Source organism: Thermobia domestica, chromosome 18 (genome assembly GCF_964235325.1).
Source record: "Thermobia domestica chromosome 18, izTheDome1.hap1.1, whole genome shotgun sequence".
Taxonomy (NCBI): domain Eukaryota; kingdom Metazoa; phylum Arthropoda; class Insecta; order Zygentoma; family Lepismatidae; genus Thermobia; species Thermobia domestica.
The window spans coordinates 166,621,438-166,639,842 of NC_137471.1; positions in this window are offsets into that span (position 1 = coordinate 166,621,438).

Here is an 18,405-nt window from a genome sequence, read left to right on the forward strand (position 1 = left end):
AATTGCCACATCCCATTTCTGGCGAAACTCTACACGTCGTTGTAATTTCGTAATATATGAAGTCAATGTATTTTCTGGAAAATAATCCATGGAACTATTACTGGGAAGTGTAACGTAAAAATCTTGATCAGGTTCCATTCTTCTTCTTCAATGAAGTTGCAGGGATCCACGAATTGAATGAGGAAGGATATCCTTTCCACTGGACGAGATACTCCTTTCTGCGACCTTTTGTTCTTGTACGTAATATTTTATCGATGAGGAACGTCGAAGGGAGCGGCACTGGTTGTAATTCTTCTCTGTAGAAAACACCATCGATGAGTTGATGATTTAAATCCTCTAGTCGATACACTGGTGGGTTTCTTGGTACAATGGCTTTTACTCTGAATATTTCCCAAGTCCAGTTCTCGAGGTAACCCGTCAAAGATACGTTTTGTTTTACTTATACGAACAGTATCACCAACAGATAAATCCGTATCTTGTTTTGAACGTTGTAGTTTTTTGTCGTATAAGTTATGCCACACCTCCAATAAATTGTCCTGAGAAACGTTTGCAGGTGCCATTTTAATACTGGAATGCCGACTTTCATTGTATGCTTTTACAAGTAAAGGCAATACTTTGATGTAATTGTATGTTTGATATTTGGTAAAGTATTTCCACATACGATGTTTCAATGTCTGATTAAATCTTTCTGCGATGCTGGCTTTAATATCTGGATCCTTTGTTGTAACATGTTGCACGTTGTGTTTCCTGAAAAACTTTTGTACTGTCTTGTTGGTAAATTCAGTTCCTTGATCACTACGTAGCACAATTGGTTTCCTTTCCTGAAAAATCATTTCAAATGCATTCACTATATCCTCGGCACTTTTTGATTTTAGTGGTACAGCCCACCCGTACCGACTAAACACATCAATCACTGTAAGAATATAGCTGTAATTGTCATTATAGTTTTGAAGTGATTGTAAATCATTTAAATCACATTCCCATTGATCATCAATATTGTTGACAAGATAAAAATCTCTACGGAAACGACGACGTACAGGACGATGTAACGTGTAGGTAGGTTGTTTGTTTAACCAAAGTTTTATTTTGGCTAGAGGTATAGATTTTCCTGTGGCTTGCCATAATTTCTTTGCAGTAGAAAATGATGCAGGGTGTGCTGGATTGTAATAAATGGATTTCAACTTTTTGTTCATGGTTTGTACGTTGACCATTGTGGAATGATACGTTTTCTTTTTGGTCGGACTTCTAAAACATCATCATCATCTTCTTCTTCTTCTTCTTCTTCTTCTTCTCCGGAAGAAAATAATTCAGGTGCCGGTTTTGGTGGTGCAGATCCTTCAGATGCTGTTGTACTATTATGCTTGACAATATAGTTTAATCTTCGTGGATTACCAATCAATTCTTGAAGTGTGTTTGACGATGCAAGGTAGTTGCAAAACAATTCCCAGCCTTGAGGATTAGAATGTTTCCTCGGTCGAGTCACATCACACATTAAATCCACAATATTGGATCCATGTAGTTTATTGTCGTTGATGTACACTGTTCCTTTATGATCCCATGTAATTGCGTCATCTTGTTTTAAACGACGGAATAGTAGTTCGGCTTTCTTACGATACATTTGTGGTATTGCGGCTAAAATTTCTTGTTTCGTGCTATCGTCAACATTCGGAACGTCACCATCAGGTTTCATTGATGTAATTGTAAGTGGTATTGGTTCTTCTTGTTTACGTATCACATAAAGATATTTCTGTAATATTCTATTGTACTGATTCCATTTTTCTTCATCACTTGGATACGATGTATTCAATATAGATTGCATTTCACGATCGAAATTAGATTCTCGATTTTCACTCACACGGGATGATGATGCATGCATTCGTTGAAGCATTTCTGGTGGCACTAAAACCATCTTCTTGCTATGTTCCATGATGTTTATTGTTTAAACAAAATACTGGATAACACACTTCCTACAATAGGTGCAAGTAATGCAGGTAAGAATCCTCCTTGTTGTACGGCTAAATGTTTCTTCTTTTTATCCAATGATTTTGTATTGTCTACGAGATAGCGGAGCGTGTTCTTGTAACGCTTTAATCTTGACTTCTGCACACTTGTCAGTGGAACATTGCCTTTTAAGACATTATAACAACATTCACAAATACTATGAATTAATGAAGCGTCTGCATTGGCAATAATAGCTTTACGCAATCTTGGTTTAGCTTTGTGCAGAGCACGTAGCAGATCAGCGTGTTTCACTGTAGGAGACATCGTGACAGACTAAGTCATTCTTTTCACATGCACAATAATTTAAACATGTTTTGTTGGTACGTAAACATAATGATGCAAATCGTCGGGAAAAATATTTGAACGAAATCGCATTTCATCGGGTGTATCTTGTTTAAGATCCATCAGTAAATAGCCATGTGGATTTCTTGTTGCGTCTGCATAACTTTCTTGTAGAAACAGTGGATGCTCAGGCATGATTTGATAACTCATATGCTTGATTTGTGACTTGTCACGTGGATTTTTAAACAACACCAAATACGAACAATTTAAACTCATATTTCTATTTGCTTTACTTTGATGAAATACATTTTGTGTTATAAAAATCACACTAATATTTCGATGATGTGATCCTTTTGTGAACATATCAACAGTATCACTATTCACTTCTTGCATATGGTCATCAATAATAATCAAATGTGGTCCATCTTGAGGCTGAAAATCTTTCATTCGTGGAAGTCCTTCGTGAAATTCTACTGAAACCGGCATTGTTGCATACACGTCTTGCCATTCTGCATAATACCAGTATATCTTACGAAATTTTGCATTGATTATGGTTGGGAGATGTGACAGTAATCGCTTCACAAAATACGTTTTTCCACACCCACTAGGCCCTGCGAGAATACAGGTAAATGGGTGTTTCCACTGTGTATCCATGATAAACACTAACACCTTGTTTCAAAAATGATGCGTATTTAAAGCGAGTACAATTTTTTTTTGTTTTAGTTTGTAAATTCTTGCACTCACTGGTGTGAAAAGGAAAAATCCGTTCATCTGTTTATTGAATAGTTGAAAACCGTTTATTTGTTAATCGAATAGTTGAAAACCGTTTATTTGTTAATCGAATAGTTAAAAACCGGATAAAGTTTAACGGTTAACCGTGAAAGTTCATCATTGTTTGATTTAAATTCTAATTGAAAATTTTTTGTTTGAAATTTGTTTTGAAATTTTCGTTTCAAAAATTTTGTTTGAAAAATTTTTGTTTCAAAATTTTTGTTTTAAATTTTTAGTTTGAAATTTTTTTCGTTTCAAAAAAAATATTGCTTCAAACTTTTTTTGTTTTCAAAATTCTTTAGTTTGAAAAAAAATTTTCGTTTCAAAATTTTTGTTTGAAAATTTTTCGTTTCAAAATTTTTGTTTGAAAACTTTTAGTTTGAAATTTTTTTGTTTGAAAATTTTTGAAAATTTTTCGTTTCAAATTTTTGTTTTGAAAATTTTTTAGTTTCAAGATTTTCGTTTAAAAGTTTTCGTTTCAATTTTTGTTTTGAAAAACTTTGGTTTGATTTTTTTTTTTAGTTTGAAAGTTGAAAAAAAATTTAAATGCCATGAATCTTTCCTATCAAAGTTTCCACCTAATTCCTAGAGAACATTGACCAGGGACCTCGTCGCGCATCAAAACCAAATCATCGATCACGTGACCGTACTACAGCCGAGGGGTTATACCAAATTGAAAAGGGGATACCCGTCCATACCTTATCAAATAGGATACATTGAGTCAATAACCAAACACGTGGTTGTACTAAAAAAAATTTGGCAATAGGACCACCGAAATATATTGAAGTCCTGTACTATGCTTAAATTGGACAATTTCAGTGTACCCCTTGCCAAATTTTAAGAAGGGTGCAACAATATACTCATGTCTTATGATAGGAAATAGATCCCTGTAATCATAGGATCTCATCCAAGGGGATAAAATGGACCAAAAAACCAAACACGTGGTACAACATATTTCTTACATTTATATTTTTGGCAATTTTGTACCCCTAAAAGGGGACGAGGTGGACCACCCAAATTTAGCATGATACATATTGAGGTCCTGTACTATAATACCAAATGTTTAAATTGGGCAATTTCCAAAATTTAAGGGGTGGGCCAAGGTACTCCTCCCGGGGTGCACCAATGTACCCATGTCTTATGATAGGTAATGGACCCCTATACATGACCATATAACTATATAAGGTAATAGGACCTCATCAAAGGGGGATAAAATGGACCAAAAACCAAACACGTGGTACAACGTATTGCTTACGTTTATATTTTTGGCAATTTTGTACCCCTAAAAGGGAACGAGGTGGACCACCCAAATTTATCATAATACATATTAGGGTCCTATACTATAATACCAAATGTTTAAATTGGGCAATTTCCAAAATTTAAGGGGTGGGCCAAGGTACCCCTCCCAAATTTTTCAAGGGGTACATTAACACGTTCGCTGCTGAGGACACCCATCGGCGTCCAATACTGAATTTGGCATATTCGCCGGACGCCTCTCGGCGCTTGTCCCTGCAGCTGATTCACTTTACTACCAGCGCTAGTGCAGGTATTGACGGGAAAGTGAATCAACTGCAGGGACAAGGCAGGGACAAGCGCCGAACGGCGTCCGGCGCATATGCCAAATTCAGTACTGGACGCCGATGGGCGTCCTCAGCAGCGAACGTGTTAATATACCCATGTCTTATGATAGGTAATGAACCCCTGTATACGTCCATATAACTATATAAGGTATTAACACCTCATCAAAGGGGATAAATTAGGTCAAAAACCTCCGAAATTTGAATTTTTGGCAATTTTTTACCCATAAAAGGGAACGACATAGACACCCAATACTGATAGAGGTACATACTATGGTCCTAGGCTACCACACCCAATTTTTAGATTTGGCAATTTTCAAAATTTAAGGGGGGTGGTCCTATGTACCCCTGCCAAAATTTAGGGGGTGGGCCAAGGTACCCCTGCCAAAATTTAGAGGGGGTGGTCCTAAGTACCCCTCGGTCATTGACCCCGGGCCTTGGGGCCCGTCATTGAGGATAATCAAAAGTTAGGCAGAGTAACCCCAATACTACTCGCATCTTTTCGTCGGTTTTCGCAATTCGCAGGTCCGAACTACTCGAGGCACTCCAATTTATTTACACGTGCTGGAAAATTCGCATTCGCATACGCAATTGCATTCGTAAGCAATGGAGGCGCGGCCTTAGGGCGGGCAATGATGAATACTGAGGGGGCAATGGCAGGGACCTCAAGGAACACAAAAACTATTTCTCTCCCTAATATATATATATAGTTTTTGTTCCTTGAGGCGCTTGTCGTTGTCAATTTCTATGTTCATTTATATATTTATTTATTATTATGGAATCTATAACAAAGTTGAAACACTTTATTATGCTGATAAATATTACAGTACCAAATCCACGACTATCAAATATCATCATTAACATTTTTTGTTAAAATGATGGTATATAATTCAATATCTATTTTACAGTAGCGTAGCGTGATATTCCGAAATGGAGATGCCAAAGTTAGTCATTTGTGCGATATAGTACTACTGCAAGCAGCAATACATTGCTATTCCGAATGGAAATATAGGTTTATACAAAATTTAGGAGGAAGCCCCCCTAATTGGAGGTCTAGTGGGGCATAGAGAAGCGAATGCATAGATTACGTTAGAATTTAATAACCAATTGTCTCAGCTCCTTCTTGCCACTACCGTTGTGACGAGAAAACTAGGCCCCACTTTTGTATGAAAATTGTTTCCAGTATCGTTCCCTTCATTTCTTTCTCGTGGGCGGCTTTTTTCTCCACATACCACACGTCAATCTCGTTCTTTCAATATATATATATATATATATATATATATATATATATATATATATATATATATATATCGCCCCTAGAAATTTGTCATCTTGGGTCCGGAACTCAGACGCCCGTTCGTGAATATGGGCCTGAGTGTATATATCATTTGAAGATGTAAATACAAAGCACTTAAACCAACTCTGGGGGCCTGTTTCTGTATCCAGATACTGAAGTCAAGGGCGCAAATCTGTCTTCAACGTTCGTGGGATGGGTAAGACTGTTCCCATAATCCTTTCCTTTTTTTAACGATGTTCAAAATATTTATGAAGTTGAAAAAATGCTGTGGAGGACTGGGGAGCAGAGTTGTCTATAACATCGGCAGAAGGGCACATTTTAAGGCTTATTGTGGGGAGAGGGGAGAAGAGACTTATATTACAGTAGATGAATCAGATTTCTGAGGTAAACCTGTTGTACTCGTATATTATATACCAAATGATGTAGATGAAATAGTGGTACATATCATTATTACAACTCAGGCCGTGAGCACATTCTGAAATTTGAATATATGCATAATAATAATTGACATGTTTCTACTTACGCATCCACAATGATCTACATTAAAATTTTAGGACATTTGTTTTATAACAATACAAATAATGACTTCCCCAAAACTATGAAAGAAAATCAATCAGGCCTATATTTGGCGCAACAATACTCTTATCTAAGCAAAATTATGATTACCACAATAGCATTATAGGAATTCTTACAGGAATTAAACAAATAGTTGAAAATAGACTACTAGTAATTAATGACAATGAAATATTAAAGAATACGATTCTTTTTTAAAAATGAAACAAGTCAAAGGACATCAGTTTCCTTTGTGGCAGTCGGATAGAAATCATCATCATCACAATCTCAAATCGGATTATTGGGGGGGGGGACAAGATTGTAGGGAACATGTTCCCCTTATGTTCCCGAGATTTGTGCCAGTGACTGAAGGGCTTTGGCACAATCTTTGCGAGTGACGGGGAGTGGTGGCTCTCTTGTCCTACCAGATCGGTGACCGTAATTCTACAGAATGCTTTAAATTTATGCTTGTGTCTGTGAGCTCCTTTGCGATGAAGATTACAATTACGATGCATTTAGTTACGATTAAGGCATAACTATTTTAATACTATTATTTACATAACCGGCATGCTTCAAAAATGCGTTGAACTAACCATTTCCGTTTTGTTCTATTTCCTTTATATTAGGGCTCGTACGTTCTGTTCAGAAACTATAGCTTAGTTCAAAATGTATACAGTTGGAAATACTTGAATATGCCAGCGTATATCTAAAGCAAATGTAGGGTTGCAAGGGATGAGGAGGAGTGAGAAGGGAAGTATTGCGCATGCGCATTCAACAGAAAGCAGACGAAAAACCCCGATGCTTTCAATAGGCCTGGAAGCCCGAGGAAAATAGCATACGACAGGAGGAAAGACAGAAAATATGCATCTGAGCGACGCGCATGCGTAGGTTCCTCTTGTCAAAGTAAGTCGAGAGAGCGCGCCAGAAGATTGCAGTGGAAATAATTGTGATAATTACAAGCAAACAATTTATGTATATTGAAATACGTACTTTTTCTTATTAACAGGGGATGCCGGGCATACCGGCGTTCCCTTACGCTACGCCGCTGCTATTTTAATACACTAAGTAGTACTAAAAGTAAAAAAAAATAATAATTTATTTTAGGAACATGTATTAACTGTTATCTAAATTATAGTATTTTGGAACTACAATACTTTTATTACAAGTAGATTATGGAATATTTTTATGTATAAAAATTAAGAAACAACCCTGACATAAGTAAAATAAATATTTTTTACAGTCCTTATGTAAGTAAATACATCAAAAGGAGTTTACGTGAGCACTTCGCAAATTCAATTACAAGCTGGTCTAGATCTAGTGCACGCAGAAAATCTTTGTTGTAAGCCAGGAGAACGAGGTCCGATTTTCTTTCATGTCCCATAGACAGACGTTGAGGTCGAAAGAGAGCTGTCAGATGTGAGAAGCAGTTTTCAACCGTGGACGTAGAAGACGGAAAATTAGAGCAGCCTCTGTAAGCATCTTTAGGCCCGGGAAAGCCTCGTCATATTTTCCAATTTGTTTTGTGAGCTCTTCCAGAGATGATGTCTTGTTGATCAGTCGATTTGCTAGATCTATTTCCTGCTTCAAATTCTGAAGCACTTTGCAATGCAGGTCTTTGTACTTTACAACATCATACAGAGGTTTCAAATTTTCTTCACTTCCTTTCTCGCTCAGTAAGTGGTAAATGGCACCAATCACAGCTGTCCCTGTCTCCCTGAATCTGCTCCGAATTTCTTCGATAGAGATATCGAGAACTTTGCAGAATAATCTTTTCAGTTCCTTCTCCTCTTCCTTTCCCTTCTCCAAATTTATGCCTTCCAAATCAACAACCGAATCAGCTAAGCGACTGGGGAGAGTGTGCATTTGCGTTTCAATGGTTACTGAATCGAAGTGTTTAAGGCATATGCCTTCATTGCATCGTAAAGGATATTTTCAAATATTCTTTCGTCTTGCCGGCAAGACCTGAGCAGTTCCGTTACCGATCCTATTAACTTCACAGCGGCATCAATGTCCAAATTCCTTCTTTGTAGCAGTGCGTTTCTCGGTTTTAGATATACAAGAACCCTGAACATGAGCTCAGTAAGGAAACATGTCAAGATGTCCAGTCCAACGTTGTTCCAACAATCGCTTTGAACTCCTTCCTGCGTAATCTGCTGCAACGCGTCCTTTTCTGAAACAGTAATATAGTTGTTGACAAATATCAAAGAACTCTTTCAGTTCAGGAATTGTGTCAATGGCTCTACAAATAACTAAATGTAATTGGTGATTGAATCAGTGAACAAACAAAATGTTCCTCTTCAAATCCTCAGACAAAAGAGCTTGCACTCCATTTTTCTGTCCACTCATGACAGGTGCTCCATCGTAGCACTGTGCTATTATCGTGTCGGTTTTGAATTATACTTTTCTTAAACAATCTAAAATGGCGTTCTTAATGCTGGCAGCCAGGGCCGGATTTCCCAATAGGCCCGGTAGGCCCGGGCCTATGGGCGGAAGCTCCCAGGGGGCGCACGGCCGAGAGGAAAAAACAAAAAAATATCTAGAAATAAAAATATATAGCCATAACTTAACATATTTTTTTGAATTGATTTAAAAAATCAGGCTAATAAAGCATTCTGATTTTGAAGTTCATTGGAACAAATAATTGTTGGTAAAGTTAAATTATTTTTCAACATTATGCATAAACTTCGTTACAACATTGATCTCAAACACGGGAGAACTGGCTGTAATTTTTTAATAAAGGTTTTTAGGAAAGTAACTTTAACCAGACTAGGGGGCGGAAAAAATTATTGGGCCTAGGGGCGCCAAAATCCTAAATCCGGCCCTGCTGGCAGCGTCTTGTTTGTCCAACTTCAGTATAGCTACGCATCTTTCTTGCACGTTAAAATTCACAAGGTATCTAATTCCGACAGACAAATCTTCGATTCGTTGCTTGTCTCTGGTTTCATCTGCAAGTAATGAACAAAATGTACTTTCGTTTGCTTCATTTACTATTTTCCTCTTAACAGATTCTGCCATGAAATGAATTATCTCATTCTGAATATCCGGACTAATGTATGTTGCATTGGCAAGGATAGCTTTGACAATTTCTGTTAATTTCGGATCTTTACGAATACTAAATTCAAACAAATTTAAGAACAAACCACTTGATTGTTTTCCGAGTTGCTCACACCCAGAATCTCCTCTAAAGGACAACTGATTCACAGCCAAGAATTGAATAACTTCCATCACACTTTTCACATAGTACCTATTATTCATAATTACATCACTACACACCTTCTTCACGACCGTTTCGCCCGAGTTCTAACGTTTCCGTTGCTCCAAGTAGCAAGCCACAGCGTGCCTATGAGTTTCAGAATCGACGTGACGAGAAAATCCCTCATTTTTCTCGGTTGCATGCTTCCAGTCTCTGAAACCATTCTGCACAAATGAGGGATCACTGTTTCTTGACGGATATTTCCTGCATGGGAAGCAAAAGGCAGCATCTAACATAACAGAATTCTCGAGCCAATCCCACGTTTTGTACCTTATTGGAAGAAATCGTCGAATTGAACCAGAAATGCTGGAACCTAGAAAATTTACAAGATGCGGCTGAGCGGGTTTTGTATCGCTAAGGTCTGATACATGGTGGAAATCAGATGTTTGACATTTAGTTTCTTTGTGACCTTCTACACATGTTGATGCAGATGATTTTGCTTCTGAGTTAGTTTTATTTTCGATAACTTTTGCACCCAAAAAATGATTTGATGGATGCCTGCAGCTTCATATTTATGGTGTTATAATAGTCAGTAGAGTACTTGGAAACGTCTGGCGAGGTACATTTGCCTGTGGTTCATTTTCTACTGTTTTTGTTTCCTTCTGGAAATTCGCTAAGCACTCTGCTACTTATTATTGCGCGCAATTATAATGGTGGGTGACAAAATCTTTTTAAAATAATAGGTTCGGTGTTCTGCTGCCGTCTTGATTTTTTTCTCTGAGTGCATATAAGGAATTAACGTTCTCTTCATTCCGTATATTTGTAAACAAATAGTGAAACAAATGGTTCGGGGCCACTCAGAACACACAAAGTGAGCCGATGCAAACTGCTATTTAGAAACATTTTACAATCATTGATTTATTTTCGTGGGTGCTCCCCGCAAACACTCAAATCATGTGAAAAACAGCATTGTTGCCCCTTTTACAATAACAAAACTTCCGAATTCCCCACTGATTTTTTTTGTATCTGACTATTCTAGAGGCGCATGTATATTTTCTCCAGACATCACAGTTTCGGTACCAGTTTCATGGGTTTTCCTTGCATTGTAAGGAACATGAACATATTGCATATTTTATACGTTAATTACAGGCACACGTTGGACATGTACTGTCAAGTCGGCAAAACAAATGTTTTTTCTTTTTTTTTTTAACCTGCAATGTTCCAAATGCAGAAGCCAGGCACTCACATTCATGTAACATAGCCTGTTTTCGGGTCAATTTTTCATATGGGTATTCTTTGGAAGGGCATCTTGTCCAACGCCTTGAATGCTTGTCGTGGTTGTGATTCTTCAAACTCTTGGAATGAGGAAAATTAATACATGGGAGATTATTGAGTATATCTAGCAATAAGAATAACTGTTGTTTTTCGTAGAAATTTACGCCACGTTCAATTTCATTTGTTAGTAGTAGTAAATGCGCGCTAAGTTCAATTTAATTTAGTAAATAAAATCACAAGATTTTCCTATTTGGGATTTGCTGAAACAATTTGAAACTTCTGGACAACGTCCTTTTTAGAGCGGAAAAAAGTATTTTAGAGCGGGTATGCCCGCTCTAGCCCCTCCCTGGCTACGGTCCTGATCTACAGAGAGCAAAATCGACAACTGATTGGGAGACGTGATTTCTCGGATTCGATTTAGTGTTCTAAGAATATTAAACATTTGGCTTTTAACTCTCTATTCAATGAAATTAAATTTGAAATGAAATTTTTGAATTTTACGTCCCACGAATATGCCGGTTAGGCTAAAGGAGACGGTGATGATGAGAGATGAATGAAATGGTGGAATGAAGAAAGTGGGAGGAAACGGGAGAACAGCGAGAAGACCCACGCACACGGTGTTTGTCCACCACAAAGTTCACTTGGCGGGAGCAGGGTTTGAACCCGAGACCCCTAGCACCAGAGGTGAACGCTCTACCACTGAGCCACCGCGACCCGAACTCTCTATTCAAGTCAGAAGTCGCAGAAATTACCACTTTTGGAACAGTCAGCAACAGTAATAACTGGAGGTTGGATACATAAGAAATGATAGCTTTTTCCAGTAGCAGAATAGTTTCACTGTATGCCTGATAGTTGGACAACCAACATGACAGCAAATACATGCCCGAAAACATAACATGCCAGGATATTCCTCCATTTGGAGGAAAAAGTATTACTATCTGAGAGCATCACTTAGAGAAACAACCACGAGATAAATCTGCAGAAATTCCATTCACTTTAAGATCAAAGAGATAGGAATTAATGCAAAGGAAACGAATAATACGCATCATGCAGAGACCGAAAAAGTATGGAAAGCTAAACAAAATTAGAAAAGAAGGAAAGAGGGAAAGGAAATGGGGAAAGAGGGAAGCGCATGCAAACGAATATTCTAGTTTTAATCCGATTAGAAATCGATAACTTACACAATACTATTTACTTCATTAGTTCTATAAATATTTATGCTTATCGTATTATAATTCTCTTTAAAATTATGATTTTGTCATTTCAAAACGTAGAACGAGAAATAAATGTAATATTCACCCGGGGGCGGATCCAGGACCGACTTCTGGGGGGGGGGCGGTGGGTTGTCATAATGCAACTTTTAAGGGCTCCAAACTCTGGGATAGATTTTATTTATAAGTAAGAAAGTTTCCTCTTCTGGTGGGGGGGGGGCGATCGCCCCGATCCCCCTGGATCCGCCCCTGATTCTACCTAGGTATTTGTTAAGGAAACCTTTCAAACAGATTATAGATTACGTTTTGACGTTTAGACTTGAGACTTCTCGTTTGTATTTAGGTAGTTTAGTTTGGGAATTTTTAGTTTTGGGGATTTTTATTTTGTAGTTAGAATATTATTATTACTTGGGTATAGATAATTAAATTATTAATTTTTGTTTTGACAGATGACTATTGTACTTTTACATTCATAATTAGGAAAAAATATACGTTGCATTTGTTTGTAAATATACTTCTGGATGTGTGTAACGATTTCACTGAAGTTAAAAAGGTGAGAAAATCGGCAGTCAATTTATAGTATAAATAGCACTACTCATGTAATAGTGGATAGAATTGGAACTCGTGCGCTAGGCTGTGAGTTGTCCGTAGCCGTCCGTATGTTCATAATTACGACTACGATAGAGAAGTGGACAGTCAAATTCTCAAGGTTCAGTGTCTGACCCTGGGTCTTCATTTTAATTTTCTACAAGTTATATATAGTCAGAAGTGAAAACATGGAAATGTATGCAAATTCGTGAGTATGGTATTATTTATCAAATATCGACGAAATGTTTTCTGTAACAATTTCATTCCCAAATGGAAAGAGAAACGTGAAAGGCAAGAATCTGTATGTTATTACGGGAAGTTAAATTTTGTATGAAATTTTGTGATACAACGTTCAAGTTATTGCTATATGGATAGTAGAGTTATATAGCAATTTCTTCCAATATCTCAAGATTTATTCTATATTCTGTGATTGATCCGAAAATATGTTGAAGTTTATTAGTGGCAAATGCTATTCTGCTTTTCATGAATTTTGTGAATACGGCTATAGTGTATGTATTAGTCAAATTCTTGTGAGTATTGAGTGTAAATGAATTGTGTTTAAAGTTGTTTCGAAGGTTCCTTATTAGCTTGTTTTGGAACAAAACCATATATTTATTGTATAAAGTGTAATATTCGCTATGAAAGATGTTGTAGTGATATGCGAAAAATATTGGTAAATGTTAACTTTCCTAATTGAATACTCTTTTATCTCAAAGTTATCCTATTAATTTGATTGAAGGTTATTGAAGATTATCAAATAAAATAACTTTAATAGAATATTGAATATATTTGTGCTGATAATCAATGAACACAGTTATTAAATTTTTATATTTGTTGTAGGATCTATTTTGGAGTGATCAAATTGTTTATAAAATTATTTAAGTCAAATTTTATGTTCTGTTTCCTTAATGAAATTTACATATTATAATCCGACGAACTTTATGTATTATTTCATTGCATAATTCAAATAGCCTATTGAGCGATTTACTCAGTTGATAGTATTAATGCTTCTGTTTCAGCTTATTTATTACACACACACACACACACACATACATACATATATATATAACTAAAGAAATATATATATATATATATATATATATATATATATATATATTTCTTTAGTTATTTAAAACCAATTGTGTATGTACTTTACCAGTACTTGTCCCATAGCGTTGGTTTTAGTGGAAATATTTTATCTTCCACTCAGGCTACGTTACAAGTCACAAATTCAGTTTTCCACAAAAACAGTATTGTTTTATTTTAATAATTACGAAAGATGGAAAGAAAAAGTCATACCGTAGCTATTGATAGGAATATAAGATACCTGTATATGTCAGATGCTTCTTTAATTTACACTTGAACGTAATAATATTAATATGTTTATGGATTTGCAAACAACTATCATTTTATGACAAAAAATGGAGAATAAATATTTTTACCTGGTAGCAGTAATGAATTTCCTTTTGCCCCTCTTCTAGGTAGAAGATGAAGTGATGTTTTGAATACAGTACTTCTTGGTACCCACGTTGGTACGCACATTAAGCCAGTTTCGTTTGCATGTCCTACTCTTAACTATGAAAACATTTACGATAACTCCAACTCCAACCATTTCAAAGATATTACCTGTTTTATATAAATTATTAAGACTTAAAATCGAATTTATTCGAAAAATACTTTTATGCATTGCAAGATTTGTTACGTCCAAGTATTCATCGTAAACTCATAGTCGTACCGAAAGAAACAAAAGCTAATGTGGAACAGAAAACTATTTAACACCAAAGTCAAAAGACGATCTACGAAGGCATACGAAATGATCGAGCGGTTTGGGTCAATAATCTAGCAATCAGGTTTTGGTGTGTTCACACCTAGTAGGAAGTTATATTTTTTTCGAAGTATGTTCCTATTTTCATCCAGAGACTGATAACTTTTGTTTAAACAGCTCTTAGTAATTCATTTTCCTTCAAATTCGATTAGAATGGACATTATATAAGTTGCAAATGTAATATCCATGGCTTAAAACAAAAGAGTGATTATACTCAATATTCCATTATTATCCTCTGATTTGTAACGAAAAAATATTTATAAATAGTGGTGATTTCAGAAGATTCTCCCCGGAGATTGTCAATACATGAAGGAGGGAAAACAGCTTAAGCACGGATAGTCCACTTTCAGCATGATTGAATATAACACCCAGAAGGGGGAATTTTGTTAGCTCGAGAGGGTATCAAATTCTTTCTCAGGTCACCCCATTAAATCATCATTGTTTGAAAGGTTTTCTTAACAAATTGAATGTTACATTTATTTCTCGTTCCAGATTTTAAAATGGCAAAATCATAACTTAAAGAGAATTATAATACGTAAAGGCATAAAGAATTATAGTACTAATGAAGTAAACATTATCGTATAAGTTATGGATTTCTAGTCGGAATAAACCTTGAATATTCGTTTGGATTTCACTTTAAAGTAAGTCCCCAATAAAAAACCTTACCGGAAAGGCATATTTATCTCGAATTACTTAGTCAATATCGGTATTATTATATTTTTGTAACATATTTACTTTCAATGTTGGATATACTTCATCTCCTAAAGCAAAATCTCGCAAATGTATATTGGACTAGTGAATATTCCCAAATAAATTATCTAATTTGTGTAAATGCTGCATTGAATAATTTTAAACTTCTACTTTAATTAATTAATTAAATAATTAATTAATTAATACTAATATCATAGTATATCTTATTCAGTAAATGTCATCCTCAGTCAATAAATAGATTCTTCGAAATCATATACTACTTATGCTTTCTATAAATATACTTATTTTGGTCTCTATTCGCATTTGAAAAATCAAAGTTCGGCTCCGTGAGGCCCACACATGGCCGCACATATTTTGACAACCACGAGCTTCCGATAGTTCTGTTAATATCCTGCAACTTTTGTATCTTTCATATTTTCAAAAAAAAAACGCATTCTATCCGAGATATTTATTCGTTCCGGAACTTTTGACAAGCACTATATATATATATATATATATATATATATATATATATATATATATATATATATATGTGTGTGTGTGTGTGTGTGTGTGTGTGTGTGTGTCAGAGAGAGAGAGAGAGAGAGAGAGAGAAGTTATTATCTAGAACATGATCAAAGGGATTGGATAAACCGTAGTTTACGGCTTTATCCAGCGTAAAGTTGGATTGAAGCCCATTTTATCTCGTGTATACCTGAGCGTCAAGAGAGGACTATATCCCCTATAGCCCCCTTGGATCAGCCTATAATATATATATATATATATATATATATATATATAGGTATGTTGGTGCGCTAGTAAGCTCCCAAGAGTACAGATTAATTCATTCTTGATTTTAATCTACTTCACAAATGCTTTTTATGAAAGCAAGGGGACTGCTACCCATAGATGGCTAAATGCCGTAAATAAAATTTAAACTTCAAATGGAACTGGGTGGATCGCAGACAGTGGCTAATTTAACACGTTTGATTATAGCGGGGGTAATGCCTGATTTAAAAGCCTACTTGATATGGCCTCTGTAGCTAAGTGGACAGCATGTGTAACTGTCATTCTGTGGGTCCTCAGTTCGAGTCTCCGACCAGACTTACATTTTTTTTCAAGAAATTAAACACTATAAATGATCGCGTTTGATACTGAAAGAGATTTTTCCTATGAAGGAATTAAAACCAAGACAAAAAAGGGGAAAGACGGACACTGTTTATCCTTAAATGTTAAAATTTGATTTATTCCGATGTCTTTTGCTCTTTCCTTTCCCTCTTTCCTTCTTTTCTCATTTTGTTTAGCTTTACATACTTTTTCGATCTTTGCATGATGCGTATTGTTATTTTCGTTTTCTTTGCATTAATTCCTATCTCTTAGAACTTAAACTGAATGGAATTTCTACAGATTTATCTCGTGATTGTTTCCCTCGTGAGTTACCCTAGTTACATTTCAAGTTTGAATTTTATTTACAACCTTTAGCCATGTACGGCAACAGGCCCCATGTTTTCATTAAAAGCATTTGTTCTTGTTCTGTAGATTAAAATCAAGAATAAATCAATCTATACTCTTACTTACTGTTGTCAACATATATATATATATATATATATATATATATATATATATATATATATATATATATATATATATCGGATTCATTGAAGATTAAAAGAGTTATTTCCGAAATTTACGAAACGGATCTTGAAGAAAGTCGTCGCAACAGTACTGACATCTGGTAGCATTGTTACCTAACACACGCAATATACATAAAGCTTCAAAACCCACCGATCCACTCTGACACATCAACCCATTCTGCTCAGTGCATTGTAGACAAATTCTTCTGAGGGATGATGAAATTGTCTACGTTTTACTTTCAGGGCCTTCCTTTTTCTTCTTTTTTCATTTGTTTCTATTGAAGAAAGAACTTCAGGCAATTGACCATATTTGCAATTGGTCATATTTATTATTATTACTTTCTTTCTTGCAATTTTTCCTACATTATCTTAGATTAGTGACCGCGGTTTAAGATAGATTATATAAAGTCAAGTACGGTTATGTATGTTTACACTTTCGTCTCTTCCTTTTCAGATACATTCCTATCTGTTTACGTAGTCCAAAAGTAGGCATACACCTCTGCATTGATCAACTATAACATTCTAGTTTATGAGTTTACTTGCTTTGACTCTTCTGAGCTCAAGATGTAAGTAAAAACACATTAAAACAAATAATATAGAAACTAAGTCTACCTGATGGATAACAATAAGAAATTATATAAATTGCAATGAGCTGATCAGGACGGTACTGTATAACTATTTTTGGTCCATCCTGTATATTATTAATAATTTATATCTTGCATTTATTAATAACTAGCAGCGTTCACCCCGCTTCGCTGCGGTCACCCCGGAACGCAATAAACTTTGTTACTTAGATAATTTTTACTTTTTCGCTTTCAAGTGATATGATAAAAACCATAGAAGATTGCAGTAAATGTTAACATTATATCGCCTGTCATTTATGTTAACCCGCCCCGCTTCGCTGCGGTCACCCCCGAACGCAATAAACTTTGTTACTTAGATAATTTTTACTTTTTCGCTTTCAAGTGATATGATAAAAACCATTATAACGCCTGTCATGTATGTTAACCCGCCGAGTGACACGGTCATGCGGGTTGCATATAAATACGTTTATTTTTATACCTATGATGAACTAACAAAGGATTTGTACGTAATGGACACCTGAATGGTCAATTATCTCAAGACACTGGTAATTGAAAATTAAAGTGATATGATAAAAACCATCTAGGGTCCAAATCCTAATAACCCCCCAAAAATAAAAGAAATTGGTTAAGCCGTATTAGCGTGATGAGCGGACAAAGGATTTGTACGTTCTCTTTTATATATATAGATAGCTGAAATACCCACTTTTCGCAAGGGTCAGATAAAATATCTATGTAAACAAACTGAACAGCGAAACGATAAAATATCGGTAATTTTTTACTACTTTTACATATCACTGTAAACGCGCCCTGAGACACCCCTGTTTGAAATTTAAAAAGAACGTCTCTGGTCCCCAGGCGATGGGAGTTGTATTTAGAAGACAACGCCTCTGGAAGAATCGCCATTCATCTCAGCGATCGTGAAAAC